This window comes from Ambystoma mexicanum, chromosome 10 (assembly GCF_040938575.1).
Source record: "Ambystoma mexicanum isolate Mex_15411 chromosome 10, UKY_AmexF1_1, whole genome shotgun sequence".
Classification (NCBI taxonomy): domain Eukaryota; kingdom Metazoa; phylum Chordata; class Amphibia; order Caudata; family Ambystomatidae; genus Ambystoma; species Ambystoma mexicanum.
The window spans coordinates 464410211-464422990 of NC_090932.1; positions in this window are offsets into that span (position 1 = coordinate 464410211).

The following is a 12780-nucleotide window of genomic DNA, read 5'->3' on the forward strand; positions in this document are numbered from 1 at the left end:
CCGCCCCGCCAAGGTCGGAATGGGGCGGTAAATCCCCTTACCGCCATGGCGTTAACGTAGTTAGCACCATGGCGGTAAAGTCACGGCCCTGGCGGTAACTTACCGCCAGGGTCGTAATGAGGCCCATTAAGTAGTTCATGATAGGTCTCCCGATCACCACTGATATCTTGTTACCAACATTGTAAACACAAACCCTTGTAGAGACTTTTCATCAAAATTAATTTCACATGTGATGTCATCAGTGATGTCATCAATTAAATTTGTGATGTAATCTTTGATGTCCTCGATGTTAGTCTTAGCAGTGCACGGTGGTGGCACGAGTTATGGTTGCAGGTTTACCATAACTGGTGAATTTCTGAAGTTTTTCAATTTTACTTGTAACCATAATGCCCCTTTAACAAAGTTTTCTCAATGAATTTCATAGGTTTTTATTAGTGCAACTTAACTATAACGCCCTTTTAACAAAGCGTTTTAATTGAATTCCGTAGGTTTTTATTAGTGCAACTTAACTATAACATCCCCTTAAGAAAGTTTTTTCATTGAATTTCATAGGTTTTTACTAGTGCAACTTAACCATAACGTCCCTTTACCAATGTTTTTTCAGTGAATTTCATAGGTTTTACCAGTGCATGCTATTGTCCTACAACTTACTCCTATAATACTTACCCAATATAGCAACATTTGTGTGCAATTTACAAAGTTTCACCTTAAAACTCTGCCATTTCCCAACTTCTAGCATAATTTTTAACACTTCTATACACTTTTTTTAAACTTTTTGAACTGATTTTGCATCTGTAGACGTCCAGGAACATCTGACTTTATCGTGGACATTCCGGACAGTGCCACGTGACCATACGCTGGCATGCGGCATTATGGCATGTCCGAGAACGCGTCTGCACTTCGTGATCAGATCTGTGCTTCGCAGTTCGGAACTGCATTTTCTACTGATTTAGGAACTTTCAACTTCAAAATTTCCCCTGCACAGCTCCTACACCTATTCTTATTCATTATCCATTAACAATCTAGTATAGAGTACATACTTGGAAGAATTTTAGCAAAACTGCTATTGATCTTAAAAATGGCCTCACCTATTGCCATCCCTCCTCCCCGAGAGCCACCAGCACCATCAGCTGGAGCATCTTCACAGCAAAAAAAGAACAGTACTTCCAAAGACAGTGAAGAGGACCAAGAAGATGAGGTAGAGGAAGTGCCTACCTCTAGCACTCAGAGAGAATCATGGATGTGGCAGTTCTTTACCACTTTTGGGAATGTCCCAAAGGCTAAAGCTGCTTAAGTGAAATGCACTGAGTGCAACTTTGTACTCAGTTGCAGACTCCCCGGACAGTACTCCTATGGGACCACCTTAATGTGCTGCCACGCCAAATCCAATGAACACAATGGGCCTCATTACGACCTAGACGCTTATGGGTTAACGGCGCCGTAAAAGGCTGCGGCGCCGTTAACCTATTAGCGCCTAATTACGAGGTCCCTTTGCGGGACCCGACCTTAACGGCTGGTGTAGACCAGCCGTTAAAGTAGGGACCCGCAAAGGGACCTTTGTGCTAATTAAGGTGCCGCAATTTGCGGCACCGTACTTAGCGCCTTCCCCATTCCCATTGAGCCCTATGGGGCAAAAATGGAAATGGGGAAGGGCCATGGAGGAAGGGGGAATTACCGCCCCGCCAACCTTGTAATGGGGTGGTAATTCCCCCTTTCTCCATGGCGGAGTCGGTAACTTACCGGCATGGACCATGGTGCTAATAGCACCATGGTCTTCCGCCAGGGTCGTAATGAGGCCCAATGCCCTTAGAAAGGTTATTCCTTTCTTAGCAAGTAGGAGGCTATCTTCCTTCACCTCATCTTCCTCAACCAATACTGTAACCACACAGCCTACTTCTGTGTGACACAAAATCCCACCAGCTACCTTGCAAGCAATAAAAGATGCTGTTGACCCATATTTTATTAAGACAACAGTCCTCTGTATATATTACAGCACATCATTCTGCAGAGGGAAGCAATTTTGAAATGCTTCTGAAGCCGTAATCAAGGAGCATGAGAATCACTGCCCCCTACCTCACACACATGTGCAACATCTTCCCGTGTCCACCTGCCCCTCCATATTAGTGATGGGTGCCTCTTCCCTCTTTTCCCTCCCCAGATTTCGTTCTATGTTCTCCTGCCCAAAAAAAATAATACATAAAAAAAAACAAAAGAGATGTTCCTTTAGGAACCACCTTTCACAGTTAAAAAATAGAACTAAAAACAAAATCAGACTCCATCTACTTTACATTTCTCAGTAAAGTACATAGACTCAATAAGATTTTCCAACATTTTCATTAGAATGTTGTGTTATGCTAATGGAAATATTGTGGCGTTCATCCCCCGTTCCAGGGACTGGAACTGTGGATACCAGCCTGGCAGTCCAAGTTATCAGCCCAAGTGAAGCAAGGGTGGATAACAAGGTCTCCGGACCATTATCCCCCCATTCCAGCCCCTGCAATGGGGGGTGAAGGCATTAGCACCTCAGGTTCCCAAAGCGGGAATCCGGGGTGCTAAAAAAATGGATTTTTCTTCGTCCCGGTGTAGGAAGGAAAATTCTTTTCCAAGAGAGCCACTATGGAAAGGGAAGGTGGGGTTCCATACAGGGCCCCTCTTCGCTTTCCATTGCAGCCTGCAGAAGGTGAAGAGAGAACCCTATGACCATATTACCACAAGCATATTTTTCTTCCCTTTCAAAGCTATCCCATTTTCAAATAACTTTACCACAAAGCCGGTCCCAGGTGAACATGGCCACTTTAACCCCATGTGTTGTCCATCGGGGTCATGGCCAGTAGCCAAATTGTCCGGATAATGAACTTATTCCATGACCCAGACAATGTGGCCAGTGCCCATGGCCACAGGCTACACCTCAGGCACCATAGGTATATCACTATTTTATGTACCTACATTATGACACTTGTCAAAAGATGAAACATGGACACATTTGCAAAACCATGCTTTAAGGTCCTTGTCAATGCGCCTTACACAAGTTTCATGAAAGTCCACCCATGTTTTATTTTTTCAAAAGTGTCAAATGTATGCACATACAATAGTCATATAACTTAGCCCCCACTTGGCAAAATCTATTTAGACTTTACAAAAAACATGTATATCTATATCTAAAATCTTTTTGCAAACTTTTGTGTAGATTTATCAAATTGCACCACATTTATAAGCCTTTACAATATTTTGAGATCCCCCCTCTTATTTTTCCCCCTCTTGACAGAATCCCACCAGAGTTTGCTAAAACATTTATATCTAGATCTATAATCTTTTCGCAAGCCTTTGTGTAGATTTGTCAAATGGCACCACATGTATATGCCATTCCAATATTTTGGGAGCCCCCCCCTCTAATTTTTCCCCCTCTTGACAAAATCCACCAAACTCTGTAAAAACATATATATCTAGATTTATTATCAGTTTGCCAATTTAAGGGTAGATTCGTCAAATGCCACCTCATTTATAAGCCTTTACATTTATAAGCCTTTAATTTTACCCCCTATTTACAGAATTTCCCCCAAACTTTGCAAACTCATTTGGAATCAGGTCAAGAATATAATTGCAATGCAGTTTCTTTAAGTGGCAATAAAGTTATAAGCCATTCAAGAATTGCTTTTGACCAACCCTGTAATGCAGAGGTGTCTGTGACTTTTATGGCGAAAAACACCAGTTTTTTGCTTTTTGCAGCCATATCCCATCCTATCCTCATCACCCCTCACCTCCCCAGAGATTATTTGATAAGTTTGACAAGTGCAATGTTGTGTTTTTCAATATGTGCTACCGCATATTGACACTGGCTGCTGTCTGCAAATCCAAGATGGCAGGAGTTTCCAAAAATGTTACACACTTCACGCTTTTCACCATTCAATCAGTGGGCACGTCCGATGTCTGCAGACACCACGTTGCCTTCTAAGCCAATCTGAGCCATGTCCACGGAACAAATAGGGAAATGGGTCCACGGACCGAACCCAGATATCACTAATTCTTTTGGACCTACTTTTTGGTTGTTTTTAAAAAAAAACTACTGGACAGATTTCCACCAAATTTACAAAAGCATGTTTTCTGGATGAAGCTGCCGCTCCTGCCGCAAATCTGGTCAGAATCCGTCCAGCAGTTTGGGCTGTAGGCGTGAGAAAAGTTTTTCTCCATTCAGTCTATGGAGAAAAAAAATGTTGCGACCCCCATATAACTTTGCCCACCCTTGACGAAACCTCAAGGGGTCCTTGCAAAAAAATTCAGAGCGGGCCATATACTTTTTTTTAAAAAAGTTTGGTGAGGATTCGTCCAGGGGGAGCAAAGTGATAAGCCGCCCAAAAAGAGGTCTTCCTATGGATTTAACAACTTAACCTTAACTACACGCCCCTACCGCGGGCCGTGCAATATATATTCACTAGAACAAACTTTGTTAGAGGGACGTTATGGTTAAGTTGCACTACTAAAAACCTGTGAAATTCACTAAACAAACTTTACAAACGTGACATTAAGGTTTAAAGTACAATCGAAAACCTCTGAAATTCGACAGTTATGGTAGGCTAAGCAACCATAACTGCCCGCACCACTGTGCACTGCTAACACTAACAACCAGGACATCAAAGATGACATCACAAATGTCATTGATGACATCACTGATGACATCACATGTGCATTTGCTTTTCAGACGAGGGGTTGTGAATGTAATTTAGCAAAATATATCAGGGAATATCGAGACATGTGTAATAAAGTACATACTTCATCACGCAATGTAGTGTTGTAAAGAAAATTCCATCTAGTACAGGAACCTACTCATACAGAAATGTAGGTATTGGCTGCAGCATACACCACAGAGGTGCTAAGTTTGGACTTTCCAAAGTTATATAATAAAAAAGGTGAATGTTTCCGTATCACACTTTTCTGAAATGTGAAACATGTACTAAGTTGCTAATAATGCATCACTTACTACATATATCTAGTACTACACACAAAACATAAATAGACTACAATACATAAAAAGATGGGGCTTATATATGGAGAGTAAAGTAAGCATACAAGAGGCAGTATCATTAGCAACTGTGTATAATCTACATGATTGGATTCACGCACACAAAAATGATTGCTGTGTTTCAGGCTGCTTCTTCCACTGTATATGTACATCAAATGCTGCGATTAAATTCTAAAGAAAGTAGTTTAAGAATATGTGAGAATAGCAACATTAATAAATGTAATACCTTTTGAAAGGGAAGTTTCTGACTGTCAGTAAATAAACCCACCTGGCCTAGATACGGCAGTGAACAAAAACGAAGGGGCTACACATGTGATGTCATCAATGACATTTGTGAGGTCATCTTTGATGTCCTGGGTGTTAGTGTTAGCAGTGCACAGTGGTGTGGGCAGTTATGGTTGCTTAGCCTACCATAACTGTCGAATTTCAGGGGTTTTTCGATTGTATTTTGAACCATAATGTCACGTTTGTAAAGTTTTTTTAGGGAATTTCACAGGTTTTTAGTAGTGCAACTTAACATAACGTCCCTCTAACAAAGTTTTTTCTAGTGAATTGTACGGGTTTTTAGTAGGGCAACTTAACCATAACGTCCCTTTAACAAAGTTTTTTTTACTCAATTCTACAGGTTTCCAGTAGAGCAACTTAACCATAACGTCCCTTTTGCAAAGATTTTTTTTGCTAAAGAGGATCCGTTTACAGTAGTGCCACGTAACCATAATGTAGAGCAACTTCTGACTTATTTAAACACCTTGCGGAGAATACCACTTGACAATATGCTGGTGTACAGCACGGTAATGTGTCCCCAAATCCATAAACACTTAAGAGTTAGATGTTTGTGTCGTAGACAATGTGGAAACAGATTTTATATTGATGTAGGAACGTCCACTTGCAACATTTGCCTTGCACAGCGCAAACACGTATTGGTAGTTAGCCATTAGCAATGTAGTACACATTGCATACTTTCAGCAAAAGTTTTAGTTATCTGAAAATGACATCAACTAAGGCCATCCCTCCTCCCCAAGAAACAGCAGCACTACTGTAATGAATGAGCATGACAAACACTGCCCCAACCTTAGAAATAACAAATGCACAATATTTTTGCACCGGACACCCACTCCCCCATATCACTGTTTGATGCGTCTTTCCTCATTTCCGGTCGCAAATGGCCTTATTAGCTATTCTACCAAAAAAGAGAAACATCCGTTAACAAAGTAAATGTTGCGTTAAGAACCACCTTTCACAGTAAAGGACATAGACGCAATAAGATTTGACAATAATAGTATAGATGTGCAGAGCATTAACGTATGCTACGGAAAAATAGGATTTCTGGTTATCATCCGGCCCGTCGCGGGCCGGATTACAAAACAAAATCATTTTTCAAGATGGCCACTATCGAAAGGAAAGACAGTTGTTCCATACATAGCCCCTCTTCACTTTCCATGGCAGCAAAGAAAAAGCAACAGTATGTACCATGACGCAGAACCTGTAAATAAACATACAGAGACGTATAACGTGGCACTTTACATTTCAAAATGATAAACGTGATTTTACAAGAAATCGGTAACATTTTAGAATTTGGAAGGTACTTTTATTTAGCAAACAACTGTCAGAGATGAAAGGACTAATTCCATTTCCGAATAAATTTGTAGCAATGACTCTAATGTTCATGGAGAGACACATGCAGTTAATTTCGCATACACAAAGTATGCATTTCTGTTAAAGCACGCAATTTGTTTGCACAGGTATTTTCAACACGGCGGCATCACTGTTGCTTTACATCACCATAAATGATATTAAGTCGCACCTTGTCGCTAGTTCAGCGAAGGGACAGAGCAGCCCTGGCCTGTCATCCCATAACATTATAACGGACAGGTACCCGGTCACCAGCAGTTGCATCTGTCGTGGAAAGAAGCCGTCACTCGGCATCTGAAAACCATGGCATGCACAGTACGGCAAAATGTAGCTGGGTGGAAAACGTAAGAGAAAATCTGTGTCAATACCCAACTTTAGGAAAAATTTCCAAAACAGATACAAAGATTGTGGAAAATACTACAGAAATGTAAGTGGCCAAACATGACATTGTAAATAAATATTACAGTTTACCATAGGTACATATAATGACACCCTACAAGAGCAGATAAACAGCACTTGCCATAAGGGTTAAAAAAAGGACAACTACACAGTGAGATGGTAATTCAGTTATGGAGGCAGCATGAATGGACAAGCAAGAAAAAATTACATGTCGTAATGTTACAGAAGACCAAAAGAATGTGCAAACTGGTACACAAAGCTATGTGGGCAAGCATAACATTTCAAAGAAAAAGAAATAACGGTCACCAACGGTAACTCTAGTCTTAGCCTGCAAACGCGAACAGTGTACACTCTTTGTTATTGGAGGAAAATTACAACTGCGCAAAAATATAATACTTCAGTTACATTGTCACACTTAGTGTACAGTCATCAAAATTAAACTTACATCATCTTGACAGCCTCCATTATTTTTGCCAAAGTCAGACAGCAAACTGTTCGCATCAAAGAATCTTCGTGAACTGATATTTCATGTTCCTTACAAATGTTTTTAAAATATAACTTTATCAAATAGTATTATTTTCCAAGCTTTCATTCCTTGCGTAGCTTTTAAACTTTCCCTTTCGCTCAAGGTCAAAAAACAATAGCCCCTTATGAATTGATTTGGATCCATGGGCCTACTGAGCTCGCAACCAAAAAAGCAAATCAACTGACCTTCACTCAGAAGGCAAATACATTCTCACTTTGCAACAACATATGAGCATCCTGTCATGAGAACCGCTACTCCCATACACCGCGTTAACCACTGTTTCCATCAAACACTGCAGGTGGCCGCCGCCGATTTCAAAACATAGGACGCCAGTCCGACTTCAATATTAATCTGAAAACATTGTGACACAGACGCAGGCATTGGTCGCCCTGCATTGAACACCAACTTCCACTTTACCGTATGAATTTGGTGGCAAGAAAACACCACTTTTTCAATTTTCTGCAGCCACATTCCATTCCAACCTAAGTAAAGCTCACCTTCCGAAACAGTATTTCATAATTGGAACAAGTGCATTAGTGTCTTGCTTTGTATGTGTTACCGGTGATGTCCGTGTACACCAAAACATGAACAAAATATGGCAGAGGCCGCAAATAAATCTGACACATTTCACGCTGTTCCACAACCAATCAGTGAAAGCGCCACATGTCCGCGGACATGACGCTATGGATTAGCCAATCGATTTCTTGTCTACGGAGCGAACAGGGAAGTGCGACCGCGGAGCGGACATAGATAAAACTAATTTTTCCAGACCTACTTTTCATTGTTTTGAAGAAAAGTACTGGACGGAATTTCACCAAATTTACAAACGCACACCTTCGAGCCCATGCCACTGCTCCTGCTGCAAATTTGCTGAAAATCCGTCCAGCGATTTGGGCTGTAGGCGTGCGCAAAGTTTTTTCCCCATTCAATCTATGGGAAAAAAAGACATTTTGGGACCCCCCTATAACTTTGCAACCCCTGGACCAAACCATACCAAACTTTGCATTCAGAGTGGGCCATATACTTTATTTGCAAAGTTTGGTGAGGATTCGTCCAGGGAGAGCGAAGTTATAAGCCGCCCAAAAAGTGCTCTTCCTATGGAAACAGCAACTGAACCATAACTACACGGCCACTACCGTGGCCGTGTAATATACATTCAGAAATATGCAAACATTGTTAATTATCAATTGGATGCTGTTTTACTTTTATAGCTTAATTTTCTTGATTTAATTGTTTGAAATGAAGGTACAATCTTATTTTTGTTGTTGTTTTGCACAAGATCACACACGAACATCATTAACATGTGTTTCTGGGTCTGTGTCTGTGTCGGGAAAGGGGCTCCACAATTCAGCCAAGGTTCTGAATTTTAGTTAAGGCTCCACATTTCAAAAGAGATACAAATTAACCCCATTAGTGAGCAAGGGTTTGAGACTCAGGTGTGACACACTGTGGTGATTCAAGTATATGTCAGTATTCTGAATGTGCAAAACACAAACAAGCTAAAAGTTCAATTTGAATTTGGTACTGCACAACATGATGTTATCATTTTGCTCCATATCACAGTTATGGACTGAATTGCAATGAAGCATAAACACTAGCAATTACTAATCCCTTTGCTCTAACCTCTAACATATCTCCTATTAGCATTCATGGCAGATCCGTCCATGACTTTTTTGTGCAAACTTTGGTGCAGATTGATGAACTGAAGGTGCAATACATTTGGGCTGTGCAAGGTTAATTTGAAATGCAGGAAAATAAACATGGAAGAATTAGGTTTGCACTGAATGTGTACAAGATTTGATGTTACGCAATCAGTTCAAACTAGATCCATTGTTCATTTGCAAAACAGAAAAGAACCGTGCAAAGTAATGTAACACTTCGATCCGTTTGGTGGCATTCTAAGCAGCCAGGATAATCATGTGTTTCTAGAATATTCGTGTGATTTAGCTTGCCAAAGAGAGGTGGTTTTGATAGATGTGTGACATCACTTTTAGAGGCAGGCCTTTTTCCATTTTGTGTAAGTAAACATATGTCCATGGGAGGTCTGAGACAGAGGGTTTTAAATAAGGCTGACTATGGAGGCTGGCCCTCTCTCTGGCTCTCGTAATCTCTGATTGACACTGGAGAAAGTGTGTGGCATTCCCAGGAAGGCTGGCAGGCTGGAGAAAAGACTTTGTGGAGTCTTTCAGGCAGACGGGGAAGAGGGATTCTCACTGGCTGGGTGGAGAGAGGAATCCAAAACTTTGCTGTATCGGGGGCTCCCAGATCAAGCATTATTCTTGGTGAGTGTCTAGTGAAGTAAGGAGCGAGCTGAAAGTATGCATTTTCCAAGGATTTGTGACATGTAGTTGTAGGTTGACAAATGTCATAAGTTGACAAGCATGTGTAATTAATATTTAGGGGCTGCACAGAGCATTCTTAAACATGGACAGGTGCTTTCATGTTTTTCCCTCATTCAGGCAACAACCTCAGATTAACACAAGTTTATACTCTAAACCAAAGTTCCCACAATAGGAGAACTCCCGTCCCCTGCACACTATCTGTAGCTAAAATAGCCAAACAATTAACTGAAAAGTAATAACTTCACTTGATCTTGGATAATGTTCAAGACAACAACAATTTCGCATGTTTCATAATGAGATTATTTGCAACATGTAATTGTTAGACTTATTGTGGTGATTCACTGCTCCAACTTAGACTCAGGTCTTGCAATGTCAATTGTTTTTCTTTACTATCAAATTGACCAACACGTTTCGAGCTGAAGAGCTCTTCATCAGGGTATAAAAATTGCTTCCAAAAATCTTCATGTATCAAGACTCAGTCAGTCATAATTGTAAGGATATTTGGCGTGTTACAGCACAGAGTACAGCACTACTGCACAAGTAGCATTTTTTTATGCAGCACCACTACAAGGGTGTGGTGCATTGCTATATGTGTTGCCAGAGTAACATGGACATATAAGTAAAGACAGGCTATTCAGTCAAAAACGATTTTTACATATAAGATGCAAATCCATTTTTACAGTTAAAAGCACACATCTGCACATTCAAAATGCACACTATTTTTCACCTGAAATGCCTATGTTGCAAGAGACACATTTGAAAATTAATAACTAACCTTATTGACAACTAACATGACTAATAAAACTTCATTTAACATAACCCACTAATAAAAATGTGTCTCCACTGCAGAATTAGGCCTACCCTGAAAGTGAACTTTTAAACGCACATTCATTTTTTTTCTCTGCTGCTCTGTCCACATAACTACAGGAAGCAAAGAGCTCGAAGGAGCAGGAAATCAGTGTGTTACAATTGCCACTGTAGAAGTGAGCCATTGTGTAGTGAGGGAGGAGATGACATGATTGATTCTGATTGGAGCAGCGTCATAGCAAGTATCATGCTAGAGGCTGTGATTAGAACTTTACTGGAGAAGCTTGAGAAGAGGGGGAAGGACAATCGACATCTTGCAGAACTGGGAGAATGATCTCTTTCCTGGCTGGGGCATTCCTGCTGCAAAAGCTGAGAGCGCCAGGCAATAACCCCGGTTTGAGAACGGCAGACGCTTGTTCTCACTGGGGTTGATCTTCAAGGGAGCCAAATTCAGAAAGAGAATAGCCGGAGAAAACTCATGCTGAACAGATAAGGTAATTACAGAAGCGAGTGGGAGCTGTGCGAAAGTGTGCGAAGCTGTTCAGTCAGTGGCCCTCATTACGACCCTGGCGGTAAGGGGTTTACGCCAGCGTTAGCTGCGCCGACCCCTTACCGCCAACTACGAGTTCCCAGAGCGCCATGGTCACTTTTCCGCCCGCTTTTTGCGGGCGTAAAAATCCATGGCGCTATGGGACCTCAGTGTTAATTACGCCACCGTAGTGTACGGTGGCGTAATTAACACCTTCCCCACTCCCATTGAGCCCTATGGGGCCGAAATGGGAATGGGGAAGGGTAAATGGGTCAATGGGGACTTACCGCCCCGCCGACCTCGGAATGGGGCGGTAAGTCCGCCATCCGCCATGGCGTAAAGGGACTTTGCGCCATGGCGGAAAAGTCCGCCGATGGCGGAAAAAATCCGCCAGGGTCGTAATGAGGGCCAGTGTATTAGAGGGAGTCTCAGTCTCTTATCAGCATATTTAATGTTACCAATTGAATATATTCTCGCAGCTCTCTGTTCATTTTATCACAAATAATGTTGTACCATTTTATTTATTTCTGTAAAAAAAGTTAAACTGTGTTTAAATGAAATTTCTATAATACAAAAATATTTGAAAACAGATAGCTAGTGTGTATTATTTTTCTCTTTCATTTTGCATGGGGAAAGGTTTAAACGTGGGTAGATTTTTAAACAGTGCAATTGTCATTTTAAAGCAGATGTGTGCATGATTCTATTCAGTATGGACAGTTGTGAGTGACTGTTTGTAGCATAGCCTGTTGGAGGTACATGAGTCAACCGGAAGAGAGACTCTCTGGACATAGTTCCCTACCGTATATGAGTAGTGGAAATTACCACAAAAATACCACAATTGCCCATGGTGGCACACAACACTAACACTGAAAATGTGGTATCCCTAAAATGTAGGCCTGAGGTCTCTCTAGTGATCAAGAACAATCTAGATAAAAAACAAGGGATGTTGGATATTGGGGCCACAAATAAACCAACCACTATACCAACCAACCACGCAAACTACCGCGCATACCATCTAAATAGGTCTGAATTCTGAAATAATGCAATGTATTATTGTCATGTGTGACCCAATATGAATACAGAGAGTGATTATTGCTAAAGGTATTTTGGCGGTAAGAAAATACTGCAAAGCCCCAAATATCCACAAAATACCCAACATAATCCAATTACCCTGTCAAGAATACAAAGTATAGTTTCTAATATTCAAATACAACAGTTGTAAGTCTGATTAATTACCTCAATGCCATATCAGCAATCTTAGCCTTATGAATGCCTTCGCAATATCAAACTTCTATCCACAGTATACCTGTAGATCTAAAATGTGGCAGTCACCTTCTTTTCATAACGTGGATATAATGACAAAAATGCTGTCAGCCCAGTTCAGTGCTCACTTTTTTGTTGTGATCTGCTTACTTATGTTTTCCACGGTAATACAGGATCATGTGTGCTAAAGGGCATCACTACTAAGCTTTTTGTGTTAAAATATGAGAAGAACAGTAAGCGGAATGGAAATGTGCAAGTGTTCCAA